Below are 15,198 nucleotides of genomic sequence, written 5' to 3'. Positions count from 1 at the left end.
GTAAATAAACCAATGAAAAGAAAAAAAAAAGTAGTATCCTTATACATCTTCCTAGGGATTATTAACCAAACATATTTAAGACACAGTTGTGGACATAACAATTCTATAGTAATCCTTGATAATGTTACAAACTATCTAAGATAATGTCTTTTTCTTTTTTTTTTTTAATGTTGAGTGAAATAGCTCAGTCACAAAAGGATAAATTTTGCATAGGGCCACTCTTATAAAACAGGACTGACACCAGGGTTGAGAGAAGACAGAAAAGGAGTAGAGGAATGATGTATATTGCATTGAAACAGAGTGAAGGCTGCATAATGGAGTGACTTTGGGGGGAGAGACTGCAGAACAATGAAAGAGTTTTTCTTTTCAAGGAGAAGAGTGATTTGGGAGGAGAAAAGTGCAACAATGAAATTCCTGGAAACTCTAAGTCTCTGTAAACTTTCATTAAAATAACAAAAAATTCAGGTAAAAAATTAACTTTCAATTAAATAATGCCTTCTTTAACTGATCAATATACCTGTATTCATTGCTTTAATCAGACAGGTCTTGTAGCTTGCTGCCCTATGCAGTCATCCCTGGTATCCATTACTTACAAGCTTGAAGCCTGTATAGTCATTTCCCATTGGCTTCTTCAACTGATCCTATCTGCTTAAAATATTTTCCACTTAATTTCTGGTCCACTACTGCACATAACTCTCATACTCCAGTGCTTAATTGCTTTAGGTTTGTTTTTTTTTTAATGGTGAGGTTACAACAAAATGAAAAACTGCTAAAGATTAATCTAAGTTTTTGTTAATACAAGTTACAAACCAACCAGCTTAATAATTCACTTGTTAGTGCACAGTTCAATAATTTTCACTAATTTACATACAAACAACAGTACTGTAGTTTAGAAGGCTTCATTTAGCTCCTCCACTGATCTATTTCATCCTTTTCAGAAATTTCACGTAATTGAAATATTAGGTATGAATTTATTTCTATCATCTTTGATTTAGGTAGTGTTTTTGAGAGAGAGAGAGAGAGATGGATCAGCTGGCCCAGTGAAGAGAAAATGATGTGACCAAGACAAAGGTGGGTGACTGTTAATTCGCGGCCCTCGGGCCAGTCTTTCATTGTTTTTGTTCAGACATTCGTCTAGGTCATATAGCCCTGGTGTCCCAGTTGCAGTCCCATGGCCACTTGAGGTAGCTGTGAGGCTGAACACTGTGACACGGATATGTCAAATGCATTAATGGTTGGCTACCCAATGTGGACAGAGAGTGGGGTGGAGCTCCCCGATTAAACAAGCTTGGAAGGAAGAGTGGCATCCACTTCCATAATAGCTTGCCTCCGGAAACCCTATGAACCTGGAGAGAGGATGAAAGGCACCCAAGCGTCGAGGACTCTCCTTCATAGGGTCGCTTTGAGTTGCAGGTGACTCGACGGCACTTAACAACAACTATGATGTGTGGTGTGGTGACGTTTACTGTTCAAAATAGCCTCCCTAGGCCACTGACTTTGAGTTTCACCACATAGCTGGGTGGAAAAATGCATACAAGATGTGTAGACTACTAATGAGAGAATTGGTCAGTTTTACTATCCCACCAGGTTTAAACTGGGCAGGTACAGAGGCACAAATTGGGGATCTTGCTACCAGTAAGAAGGAAGCAGAGAATGCAGCATGTGTCCTTCAGGGCCAGAGATTCCTGCACAATACTGAAAAAGACTGAGACCAAGAAACAGAAACAGCAGCTCTATGATCACAAAAACACTTTACTTGGGATCGCTTCTCAAGTGTGCTTGCTGATTTTTGACCAGTTTTATGGTGGTAGCTTTGTAAGAAAACTACACTCAAGTTTAAATTGTGGCTCTGAAAGTCGTTCCTCCCTCTGTTGTTGCATCTATGTGTCTACTTCAATGGATTAGTGTTCCTAGCAACAGAGCAACAAAGGCCTGCTTGGTGTAATTAGTAAAAGCACATTTTGGTTCCCATGAAGTCACAGCCATGAAGTTCAAACTCGGCAATTTCAGCAGGTACAAGATCTACCCTGAGCATGGGATGTGCTACTCCAGGATCGGTGAAAGGAAGGAGTTCCATTTTCTTAACACAAAATGCAAGTCAGCATTCCTTTTCAAAAGGAATCCATGGCGGATAAATAGGGCTGTCCTATCCAGAAGTAAGTACTAAAAGGGCCAATTGGAAGAGATTCAAATGCAAAATCCTGCCGTGCAGTCAAATTTCAAAGGGCCAACACTGGTGCATCTCTTGCTAATATAATGGTCAAGAGGAAGCAAAAGTCTTAAGTTTGAAAGGCTCAATAAGAAAAAAGTACGCTTTAATGTTAAGTCAGAATTGGATTCCAAGGTTGTAAATCACACAGGTAGAGCATGTTATCTTTCTCCCAAGAAGCCACTGGTGGCTTTGAACTATCAGGGAGTGATCAGCCTTTGTGTTAGCAGCACAACTCCCTATAGACCATACTATTAAAACTCCCTATTCTGTCAATGAGATTTTGCTGGTTTTGTTTGGGTTTATTAGTTTGTGGTGGCAAGAGAGGTTTTAAGTAAACTACTAGGGGGGGCGGGGTGGGCAGGAAGAAAAGTGCAACAATGAATGAATGAAAATCCAGTCTCTAAACTTTCATTAAAATTAATAATAAAAAAAAAGGGAAAAAATAAAATCAGCTTCTAAACTTAAAAAAAAAAGAAGAAATGGTTATCAGGACTGCCAAGGAAGCAAAAGGGGCTAAACAAGCATCTCTGCAATAGCTGCTGCTAAGGCTCCCACAAAAGCAGCGCCTAAACAAAAAAAAATGCAAAGCCTGGGAAAGTTTCTGCTCCTCGAGCTGGTGGAAAAATGCTGAGAGATGAGACTTAAATAAAGATTCAACTATATTTTTTTTTAAATTTCCATTTATTCATTGTTGCACTTTTCTCCCTGCCCACCCCTCCCCCAAATAATTTTTTTTTAAAAAAAGGAAGCACGTTTTGGGAGGGTGGGGTAGTAACAGCATGTCTGCTTTCATAGGAAGTAGTTTAGTGTTGTTGCTTTTGGGGACTGATTATTCATTCTTCTGGAGTTAGTAGAGGTCAGAGGCAGACAATCACATACTGCCTGCATTTTTGTTTAAATAAAATTTTTCTTTTATACTGGTTTACTTACAAGTTTGTATACATTATTTTTCACACTGGCTTTCCCATTTCCTTTACCCATCCCTCTCTCCACCCATCAAATGTGCAATCCTATGATTAACCACCCCCACCCCCACCCGTCATCACCCATCTACTCTCACCCTCTCCACCTTGGATCCTTAAATTCATTCTACAATAATGGTGTTATACAGTATTTGTCCTTATGTGACTGAGTGAGTTCACTTAGTATAATGCTTTCCAGTCCCTCCCATGTTAGGTAGGGACATTTACAAATCATTGCTCCTGTGTGCTGCATAGTATTCCATCATGTGAATGCACCATAATTTCTCAATCCATTCGATTGTGGTTGGACATCTGGGCTGTTTCCATGTTCTTACAATAGTAAATAACACTGCTATAAACGCTGGAGTACTAGTCTCCATTTGTGCCTCAGTTCTTATTCTCTTGGAGTATATTTTAAGCAGTGGAATAGCTGGGTCATAAGGAATTTCTATGTTCAACTTTCTAAGGAAATGCCAAACTGCCTCCAGAGTGGCTGTACCATTTTACAATCCCACATGCCTGTGCTGTTTTTATAGCTGTTGAACATCAGTAGTCCAGTGTTTTTCCCCCCTCTTTTTCAGTTCAAACCTATTTCCCTTTTATTAAGATCCAAGTTACCACTACACGGTTTGGTACTCAATAAAAGAAAACTTGTTGAAGTAAGGTAATGTGTTAATCATCAGTATTTCCAGATGACTGTTTAGAAACAAATAGCAATATCAATAAATCCTTGGGATGCACACCTGTAAGAGTTTACACTTTTTCAAGGACCAGTTCCTCCTTATGAGGTCCTGCACTATCCTTAACAACCTCTAGGATGTGGACTGCACTGGCAAAATCATTTAGCATCTGCAGGCCTGCAAAGCAGCATCAATGACTTTGGGTTCTGGAACCAGATCAAAGCCAAGAAGTATGTTCATCCCTTTATGCAATTCCCAGGCATCAATATTTAGTTTACTGAAAAATGTCACCCAGCAAATAGAAAATTCCTCATCTGTCTCATGAGACCCTTGGGAGTGGCAGCAAACTGTCTGGACAGTGGTGGCGGGGGTGAGGTCCAGGACAGACTGCATCAGTCTTCTCAGGCCCATTTGGGTGGCTGCAGTGCAGCGGCAGAGAGAGCTGCCCAGCATGACAGCGAATAAGCTGAATAAGGTTGAAGTGAAATTAAGGGTGAGCACGCCAGCTATTCTGGACCCAGCAGAGGCCCAGTTCAATGCTTTTCATTAACTGCTGAGTAGGATTCCACAGGGAGCTCTGGTGGCATAGCTCACTGAGTGTTGTGCTACTAACCCAAAGGCATCTCTGGTGGTTTGAATCTTCTCCCTTGTGATTTACAGCCTTGGAAACCTGCTGGAGGATCCTTCTGACTCTACAGCAAAGAGTTCTCAGTATTCCACAGTATACATCGAACACATTTTGTTAGTTGATAAATGATTGCTAGATCATGTGTTACATTTAACTTTACAACAAACTGTCAAAACAGTTATATTCTGTTCTGTACTACTTTGCACCCCTCCAGTTGTTTCAAATCCTAATTAAGCCTTGATATTGTCAGCTTAATATCTCACTGTGATTTTAATTTGCATTTCTTGAATGACTAATAGTAAATGCTATTTCATATGCTTATTAATCATTTATATAACTTCTTAGGACAGTGCTCAAATCTTTTGCTTATTTTTCATTTTAATTACTTGTCTTCTTAATAAGTTATATGAATTCTTTGCATAGCCTGGAAATAATTTTTTTTATGAGACATGTGATTGGATAATACTTGAATTTACAGTGAACTTGAACTGACTTTCCTAATCCATATTGCTTCTCCTAGTATCAATCTTCTTGGATTCATTGCATGTCTCACAATATTCTACAAGGCTCCTGACAATGGAACTAATTTTTATACAAAAGAAATAAAAAACTGGCTGGCATCATAGTAACTGCTCTTTCTATGTGTCATTAGCCAGAAGTTACTGAGCTATTGAATATTAGTTTCAGTGTCTTGTTGTCAAAAGTTTGTGAGCTAATATCCTACTGTATTATGTTTGGCCTATGTTCTAAGTCAGAAAACAACAGGTGTTGCAGCTGTTCCCATAGCCAGAATAAAAGAAGCTAAAAACCAGATAAAAGAAATAGGAGTTTGTATACTGCACATATTACACACTAAAAAAAAAAAGCTATACTTCCTATCCCCACTACTGTTGTTATGTGCCATTTACTCATAGCAAGCCTATGTAGAACAGCCCTAAATCCTGCTCTATCCTGTGCCAATCTTAGTGTCTCCAACACACCAACCCCCATAACCTCAGTCATGGAATCAATCCATTTCATCAAGAGTCTTCCTCTCTTGCGCTGTCCCTCCACCCTCCCAAGCATGACATCCCTCTTCAAGGACTGGTCTTGTCTTGCAATATGTTCAAAGAATGTCAGAGAGAGCTTCAGAAACCTTGCCTCCAAAGAGCAGCCTGGTGTCACCCTCTCTAGGATGAACACGTTTGTTCTCCTAGCAGTCCATGCTACATTCAATACTCTTCTCCGGCACCACAGCTCAAAGGCATCAATTCTTTTTCTATCATCCCTAGTCATTATCTAGATTTCTGATGCATAGCAATTAAGTACAAAGACTATAGCATACAACAGGTGCACCTTAGTCTCCAGACTGACATCATTGCTCTTCAGTACTTTTGAGAGGTCTCTGAGAGCAGATGTAGTTCCCAAGATGTAGTTTTGCATTTCTTGTTCCACCTGCTTCTAATGGTCTTCCCTTCAACAATCCTTCTTACAAGGCAGAGTGATACAATACGGCTATTCGGGTTAAAAAGATTAGTCTGGGTATACCAGAGAAGCAAGGCCAGTAAAGCTTAAATATAGAGAAATCTTTATCTCATGGATATGGCTCATGCAGTTGTAGAGACTGCCAAGTCCCAAGGATATGGGCTAGACATCAGGCTAGAGGCTTCCTCTAACTAACCCAGCTGGAGAGGCGGATGAATTTAAGACGGGCAGGTTTAGAAAGCAAGTTCCTGGGTTCAAGGCTGACAAATTTAAGACTGGCAGGCCACTGGCTTAAATCCAAAGAACTACAAGTTACATGGTAAGGAACGAGATGCAAGATTCTCATGGACCAAAAGCAAGAGCTTTTTGTCAGGTATTCATATATAATTCAATAAAAGCCCTACCTTTGAGGACATGCTCTTTTAATTGGCTGTGCTCAGAGTTACTCTCATCTCATTAGGTTGTTAGGTGGCACTAAGTAGAACAAATATAGATTTGTACAGTTGGCTGGCCAGGTATCTGTCTTCTCAATTTCTTAACAGATGAATGGGCACATCCAGGACTGAATTTGTTTATGAAAACACTTCAATTCCTAGGGTCTTATTTAGTGCCAAAATCAATGAAGACAGGACATTTCCCCTCAGTATCAGTGGTTCTTATTCATGTGCTGCTTCCTAAAATGGCTCAGTGCTGGCTAATTCTTTTGGTACTGTGACTTTCTGTATTCCTTCCTTTTTTTTTTTAAATTTTTTAGAAAACAAGTGAGAAAGGTTTATTAAAGCAGTAAGACAGAAGCATAGTTAGTGAAATGTGGGCTGTACAAAAGTGTTAAAGCAAAAAAGAAAGAAAAGGGAAGAGGACGGGACCCCTGGAAAGACAGAAGTCAAGTCAGACCTTACAGCATGCTGTCAGCAGAAAAGGAAAGGAAGAGCTTCCATCTTCTTTTGATGTATTCTATAATACTCAAAACTTTGTCCACAAAATTCTTTCATATTGAAGGCTGTATCTTTGATCTTCTTAAGTAAGTACTCAACTATACTTCTGGCAAGCAAGTATACTGCCATCAGCATAATGCAGGCTGCCCATTGAGTCTTTCTGCAATCCTGATGACACATCCTCCTTCTTACAGTCCAGTTTCTCAAATTATTCTCTGCTGAATATTAGGTCAGCTATGAGTCAGTTCTGACTCAATAGCAATGAGATTTCTATAAAAGTTAAGTGACTGCTATACAACATGAGCTAGGATTATCTAGAACTCAGGAGATAACTTAGGTTACTGTATTAAGGACCTAGGGCTGCTAAAATAAATACACTCAAATCTGGTAGCTAAAAATAGGTATTTCTCACCACAATAAGATAAAGGTAAATAATCCAATAAAAAATGGGCACAGGATATGAACAGACACTTCACCGAAGAAGACATTCATATGGCTAACAAGCACATGAGGAAATGTTCAAAATCCCTAGCTTTAAGAGAGATACAAATTAAAACAACTATGAGATATCATCTCACCCCAGTCAGAATAGCAAAATTTAACAGAACAGCAAGCCACAAATGCTGATGAGGTTGTGGAGAAACTGGAACCCTTATTCACTGTTGGTGGGAGTGTAAAATGGTACAACCACTGTGGAAGGTGCACTTTCTCAAAAAGTTGCAAAACAAAGATACCATTGGACCCAGCAATTTCACTACTGGGAATACACCCCAGAGAGACCATAATTGCAACCCAAGCAGATATATGCACACCCATGTTTACTGCAGCTTTGTTCACAATAGCAAGGAGTTGGAAACCACCTAAGTGTCCATCAACAAATGAATGGATAGAGCAGCTGTGGTATATTCACACAATGGAATACTATGCTGCATTGAAAAACACGGAACTCATGCAATATTATTCAAAATGGGTGACTCAGGAGGACATTATGCTGAGTAAAGTATCTTAGTCACGAAAGGACAAACACTGCATGGTGCCACTGTTGTAAAACAGGACTGACATTGGGGTTGGGGAGAAACTTAGAAAGATGGGTTCAATAATGTATGCTGCATTGAAACAGATGAGGGAGAAAACTGTAAAAGGGATATATGATTAGGTATTTTTGTCATGACAGTAGTCTAGAGCAAAGGCTACACTGGTGGAGTGGACCTGGGAGAGGGTTTGTAAAACAATGAAAGAATTTTTCTTTTATTTTTCCAAGAGGGTAGTGTACTAGGGGGGAGGGTTAGGAGGGGAGAAAAGTGCAACAATGAATGAATGGAAATCCAAAGTCTCTGTAAATTTTTACTGAAATTAATAATAAATTTAAATTTAAAAAAAAAAAGGTATTTCTTCTCTAACTGTTCTAGATGTCAAAGCCTGAAATTAAGGTATGGGCAGCATTATTCTAAGAGAAACTATATCGCCTTTGAGCTGTTGCCATTCCTTGTGGCTATTATCCTCCAAACTCTGTCTTAATATTCACTTGGCCATCTCTTCTGTGTGCCTCTTATAAATAGATAAATAACTGGATTTAGAACCACTTGTGTTATCCAAAGGAGATTTGATGGTGTAATGTGTTACATGGTGCCCTGCTAACCAGAAGTTCAGTGGTTTGAACTCACCAGCTGCTCTACAGAAGAAAGATGGAAGGTGACTGGAAACCATAGTCACATGAATTAGAATTGACTTGAAGGTCGTGGCTTTGGTTTGGGTATATCATCCAAGATGATAGTACTCACTATCCTAATTGTAATCATATCCTCAGAGATCCCTTCTTCCCAAAGAAGGGCACATCGATTCTGAGGATTAAAACATGGAAGTATTTTTTTATGGGAGTCACTAATTAACTTGCACTACAAACACTATGCAGTACTTTTATGTCCAGAATATAAAAGTAGTTAAGAGAAAGATCATATAGCCAAGATGAGCAAGGGTTCAGATGCTTCAGTAAAAAAAAGGTCTAAGTTACATTATAAGGTTCCCCAATTCATAACTAAAATCAACTGACTTCAATACTAGTTGAGATCAAAGGGTAGTGATTATTGATAGAAACTTTTCCTTGTTCTGTTATTTGTAAACATTATCACATTTTATTTTCTGTCATCCTCTGTTATTTTACATGTTGTTGGTAACTAATCTTACACTTTATTCTTCAGACTATAGGATATCATCCTGTGAACCTGGAGAAAGGATGAAAGTCACACAAGTGTTGAGGACTTTCATTCATAGGGTCGCGATGAGTCGCCTGCCACTTGACAGTACTTAACAACAACAGAGGACATCAAAAAGAAATTGTGACTCAACTGAATTAAATGAAATACAAGTTACCATCTTCCAAAAATCAATATGACTAAGGACATTTTATGTCATCCTATTTTAGGAAATGAGGAAATACAAAATCCATACCCAGGGGTTCAACTTTCAAACAACAGGTAGGACTATTAAGAAAGAACTAACACCAGGAGGACATTAACTCCTTAGAATAGAATAACCAACTGTATAAAGAAGAAAGAGAAACATGAATCCAAGGATAAAGTCCATAATGCATGAAGAGATGTTACTGTTAGGTACCACAGAGTTGACTACAACGTGTAACGACCCTACCAACAGTGGATTTGAACCCTACCCTGTTCTGAACCTCACTATTCCTGTTGTACTTGAGCTCATTGCTATTGTCACTGTGCTAATCTATCTGTTGAGGGTGTTCTCTTTTGATGACAGTCCACCTTTCCAAGCATGATGGTTTTTCACAAGGACTGGCCCCTCCTAAAAACAGACCCAGAGTATATGAGAGGAACCTTTGCCAACCTGGCCTCTAAAGAGCATGCTGGCTTCACTTTCTTCAAGATATATTTTGTTCTTTTGGCAAGAAATTCACAATTCTTCTCTAATAACACAACTCAAAGGCCCTGATGATTCTTTTGTCCTTATTCACTGTCCAACTTCGACAAGCATAGGAAGTAACTGTAACTGAAAAGGCCATGGCTTGAGTCAGGCACACTTTATTCTTCAAACTTAACACTGCTGCTCCTCAACACTCTGGAGAGGCCTGTTATAACAGAATTCCCCAATGCAGCAAGTCTTTGGATTTCTTGGCTGCTGTACCATGGGTGTTGACTGTGGATCCAAGTAAGATGAAGTTGTTGAGAACGTCAATCTTCAATCATATTGTTGCCTACGGCCTCGTGGTGAGGACTTCTGTTTACTTAACATTTAGATGTAGTTCATATTCATGACTGTAGTCCTTGATCTTCTACAGAAGTACTTTAAGTCCTCCTCATTTTCAGCAAGCATGATCATGTTAGCTGCATAATGTAGGCTGATGATGAGTATTCAAAGCCATGTTCTTCTTCATAAAGTCCCAGTTCTCGAATGATCTGCTCTGCATACAGACTGAATAGGTATGAAAAAGAATACAGCCCTGACACCAATCTTTATTTTTAAACCTTGCAATGTTTCCATGCAGGAAGAGGATATATCTTGTTAGGGGCCAATAAGCTCAGTACAACTCACAGCAACTCTGAACAACCAATCTATACTATGCCATCAACCTATACTATGCCATCCTTATAATCTCTGACACACTCAAGACCATTGCTGCAGTCACCGTGTTAATCAACCTGGCAAAAGTTTTCCTTTTTTTCACTGTCCCTCCACTTTACCAAGCAAGATGTCTCTTTCCAAGGAATAACCTCTCCTAGCAACATGCCCAAAGAAGATGAAGCTTTGTCATCTTTGCCTCCAAGGAGCACTCTGGCAACACATTCTCCAACACATCTGTTGGTTCTTTTGGCAGTCCATGGGATATTCAGTACTCATCTCCAACACCACAGTTCCACAGTTTTTTTTTAAGTTTTATTTTGTGTGTGTGTGTGTACCATCAAATTGGATCTGACTGGTAAAGGAGGAGATTGTCTCTCCTTCTCCAGCAGAGGATCTGGTGTATTCGAACTGTTTACCTCGGGGATTGCTGTGCAGCTTCTTGCCTCTAGGCCACCAGAGCTCCCTGGCATCAATTATATTCTATCACCCTCAGTCACTGTCCAGCTCTCAGATGCACAGCAAGTAAATGAAAAGACCATGGCCTGGAGTACACCTTAGTCCTCAAACTGACACCATTACTCAATAATATGGAGAGGTCCCTGACTACAGACTTTCCTAGGGCAAAATGTTTCCTGATCTCCTGACTGCTAGTACCAAGGGTACTAACTGTGGATCCAAGAAAGATGAAGTTGTTGACAGTCTCAATCCTTTCTCTATTATGATGTTGCCTATTTGTCCAGTGGCAAGGATTTTTTCCCCTTGATATTGAGATATAATCCATACTGACCAGTCTTTGACCATATTCTTCAAAAACGCTTTTATCCCATTTTCTTGATCTAGATCAATTGTCCAGGCTTTGACATTCACAACACCAACAATTTTAAAGATTACAGGCTGTTTATTTTATATGACTTGAGTTTAACAATTTTTTCTCATTTAAGATTCAGGTTATTGAGCACTCTCAATTATTCTATTAGCTGACACGTGGTTTTAATTTGTCCCATTACTAATGATACTCATTTTATTAATGGTATTAAAGTAGTACCTATCTTCTCCATTGAGAATTAGTCTTTTCTCTTAGTAATTAATATATTGTGGAGAGTAATTTGAACCTCTGTAAATCGCCATTGTTCATCAACTTTTCCATTTATCACTTATTTATACCAGTATGAATCATCTCTTATTCTGTTTAATGGCTTATCATACTACTAACATTATTTAAAATCAAATGGTCTAAAATTTATCAAGCAAGTGTCCCTTCAAGTTGGCTTATCTCCTTCTGACCTGTCCCCATTTATTGAGCACTTTCATTCCTGACACAGCAAGCTATTACGGGCTCATCTTGTCATTTCCCTACACCAACCTTGGAAGCAGCCATTTCTTCAAGACAGCTTGCCCCTTTTAGTGAAAAAAATATATTTTGAAGCCTAGATCTCGGGACCAGGCATGTTTGGAGGTATCACTGCTCTCAGTTGCTTTCATAGCTGTTAGGTGTATCGAGTAGAGTTCAATTCACAGTGATTCTATGAACAACAGATCTGAACCCTGTCCATGTTCTTCATCTCGACACACTTGAGTCAATTGCTAAAGTCACTGTGTCAATCTCATTGAGAGTCTCCCTCTCCTTCACCGACCTTCCACTTTTCCTTGCAAGATTTCTCTCTCCAAAGTCTCTTTTAGCAATATATCAAAGATTCATCATTTTTGCCTCCAAGAAGCACTGTGGCTGCCCTTTTTTCAATGCGTGTATTCCTCTCTTGTCATCTTTATTAATTTTCCATGACTCAGATACATAGCAAGTGACTGAAAAGACCATGGTTCCAGTCAGGTATACTTTAGTCCTCAAATTGACATCACTGTTCCTCAGTTATTTAGAGAGGTCCTCTAGAGTAGATTTTCCAAGTGCAATATATTTTCTACTCTCCAGACTGTTGGTACCAAGGGTGTTGTTTGAGAATCCAAGTAGGTTGAAATTGTTGACAATTTCAATCTTTTCCCCATCTATCATGATTATCATGTCCAGTGGTGAGGACTTTTGTCTTACTGATGTTAAGATGCAATCCATATTAAAGGCTGTAGTCCTTGATCTTCTGCAACAAGCATTTCAAGTCTTCCTCACTTTCAGCAAGCCAAGTTGTGTCATCTGCATAACACAGGTTGTTGATGAGTCTTCCTCCTATACTGAGATCACATTCTTCTTCAAAGGGTCCAAATAATTTTGAATCATTTGTTTACTATTAGGGGCCATCAGCAGGAGTGGCATCCACTTCCTAAATAACACACCTCTGGAACCCCTATGAACTGTGATAAATGTTCATAGTTGTAGAGGGGCTTTAAGCCTTTTGTTCATAGAATTGCTATGAGTCATGCTCTACTCAAAGGCAATCAACAACACAAACAACAACAGGGGTCATCAAGTCAGTTCCAAGTCATAGTGACTCTATTTATTGCAGAACGAAACTGTGTAGTCTTTTATTATTATTATTATTATTTTTTTTTAAATAAATAAAACAGTCAGCTTTTATTATCTCAGTATCAGAGAAAACATAAGCCTGAAAGCTGGAAACTGAGTAACCTCACTAAGGAGGGGAAAACCATGGAAGAGCTTCCTCAGAGAGCCCCTTCCTCCTGCCCCTTGCAGGTGGCCTTTCACATGTCAAACAGGGCAATGGGCAGCTGAGAGGATGCTGCTGAATCAGCCTTCTGAACCAACCAGCCCCGTGTACAACTAGCACCTGGGAAGAGATCCTCCCTGTGGGTGGCATCCTGACTGGAAGGCAGCGAGAACCCTCCCACATCCACTCCAGCTGCTTTGTCCCCTGTTCTTTGGCCAGTGTTGCCCTTTTGGTAAGAAAATGTTGAACAAGTCCTTGTCAGTCAGAGTCTGAACTCTCATTTGATTTTGAAGACTTGTGCTTCCGTTTTTTCTTCTTTTTCTTTTTCTTTCTTCCTTTTCTTATGCTTTTCTTTTTTCTTCTGTTTCTTGTGCTTCTCCTTATACTCTGAGGAGCTAGAGCTGCTGGTTTCTTCATCTGAAGTGGAATCCTCCAGTAACTGTTTCAATTGTTGTATTCTTACATCTTTTTCGTGTCTTTTATTCTCTCGTATGATGTCATACATGGGATCTTCATGTGCTACTCTGAACTGTTCTAACTTTTGGTTGCCTTTGATAAAGAGAGGGCATTCTTTGTCGCCTGTTCGGTGATCATATCGTTTACAACGCCAACACTGCATAACTTTGACTTCTTTCCCCAGTGGCATCCACAGTCCTTTAGTTGGTGCATGAGCCAGAAATTCCCTGGCATGTTCGTTGCCTGGTACATCTGGTATACAATCTTCTGGCTTAGTCTCATCTTCCTTGATAAGCCCAGGAGGAGGTTTCTCATAAAAGGACTCCAAATGCTTGAGCTGCTGCAGCTGCTGAGCGTCATGGCGCCGCCACTTCTGCTTCCTGCGCCGCTGCAGGTCCTGCTCGGGCAGCGCGCGCCCCCGGCCCCCTCGTCGTTGCGCCCCGGCCGAGCAGACATCGCGGCCTGCGCAGCGATCGGGAGACCCAGCCGGGTATTATTATTTTTTTAATCTGCTGTGCTTGAACCCTTTGTTGCAGTCACTATGTCAATCTATCTCACTGAAGGTTTTCCTCTTTTACTGACTCTCATATCCAAACATGGTATCCTTTTCCAGAGACTAATCTGTCCTGACAATATGTATGTGACACAGTCTCAACATCTTTGGTTCTAAGAAGCACTCTGGCTGACTGAAGTCTCTTCTTCCAGGGCTCTATCAGACAATATCTGTGACTATTCAAGGATTTTAAGGATCCATTATTTCCAAGAAGTAATGGCCTGTTTCCAAGCCTTAGTCTGGAAGTTCCACCGAAACGGATCCACTATGGGTGATTCTACTGATACATGAAATACTGGCAGCATAGTTTCCAGCAACACAGAAGTCACACAATATAGCAGAGAAGCAAATGAGGAGTGGACGGCTAATAAATACAAGACACAGATGATAGCTCTTCTCACTGATCTGGCCTCCTAAAACCTGGATGTGGCCCACATCATGAAGAAGTCCTCTTCACTCTCTGTTATTACATGTTGTCGAGTTGCTCGTAATTAATAGCTACTATATGTCCACTCCCTCTAGGCTCTAAAATTACTCTCTGAGCCACTGACTCCACTCCTCCCTCCAATGTGGCAACCTACCCCTACTTCGAGACTTTAAGAAAACTAGCAGTGATCTTCATCTTTATGCACCAGTTCTCTTAAGAGCTGTGTTAAGCCTTTTACCCTATATTAAATCCTGTTCAACAAAAAATACTTAGAATGGCTTGTCTTAAACAATCATTAGCCATTTATGTAGACATTTATGGACTGAACTATTTTTACTGTTCCACTAAAATTTGCTTCCTTAGATTTGAGGACACAGGTAAGACTTAGGTAAAACAAATGAATCTACATCTAAAATGCACTTCCTTTATATTTGAAAACTTTAGACAAAAGCCTAACAAACAGGCAAAAAAAAGAAAAACTCCTAAATATATGAAAATATGTGTATGCTATCTGCCAGCCATTAAGAAGGAACGCACTGGATGTCTGCTTTAATCCAGTCATTATCCTCTCCCTTTTTCCAGAAGAATCTCAATTTAGTCTTGTAGAATTATCCCTTCTCCCAATATCCTCAGTAGGGTCATTAATGCCAAGAGCACTCTATATTCTCCGTTGTTGTTGTT

General features: G+C 39.7%; 1 protein-coding gene and 1 pseudogene across 1 annotated transcript in view; both read right to left on the bottom strand.

The window, feature by feature from the left end:
• Positions 1–15,198, bottom strand: part of LOC102857804 (ubiquitin carboxyl-terminal hydrolase 33-like) — an 89,682-nt gene that overhangs the window by 9,914 nt on the left and 64,570 nt on the right. The window lies entirely within an intron of this gene.
• Positions 13,340–13,993, bottom strand: LOC102857402 (annotated as a pseudogene).

This window comes from Elephantulus edwardii, unplaced genomic scaffold (genome assembly GCF_000299155.1).
Source record: "Elephantulus edwardii isolate Elephantulus edwardi_28Jun2011 unplaced genomic scaffold, EleEdw1.0 scaffold00069, whole genome shotgun sequence".
In the NCBI taxonomy this organism is placed as follows: Eukaryota; Metazoa; Chordata; class Mammalia; order Macroscelidea; family Macroscelididae; genus Elephantulus; species Elephantulus edwardii.
Note: the sequence above shows the minus strand (reverse complement) of the source record. Positions and strands in the feature narration are given on the sequence as shown.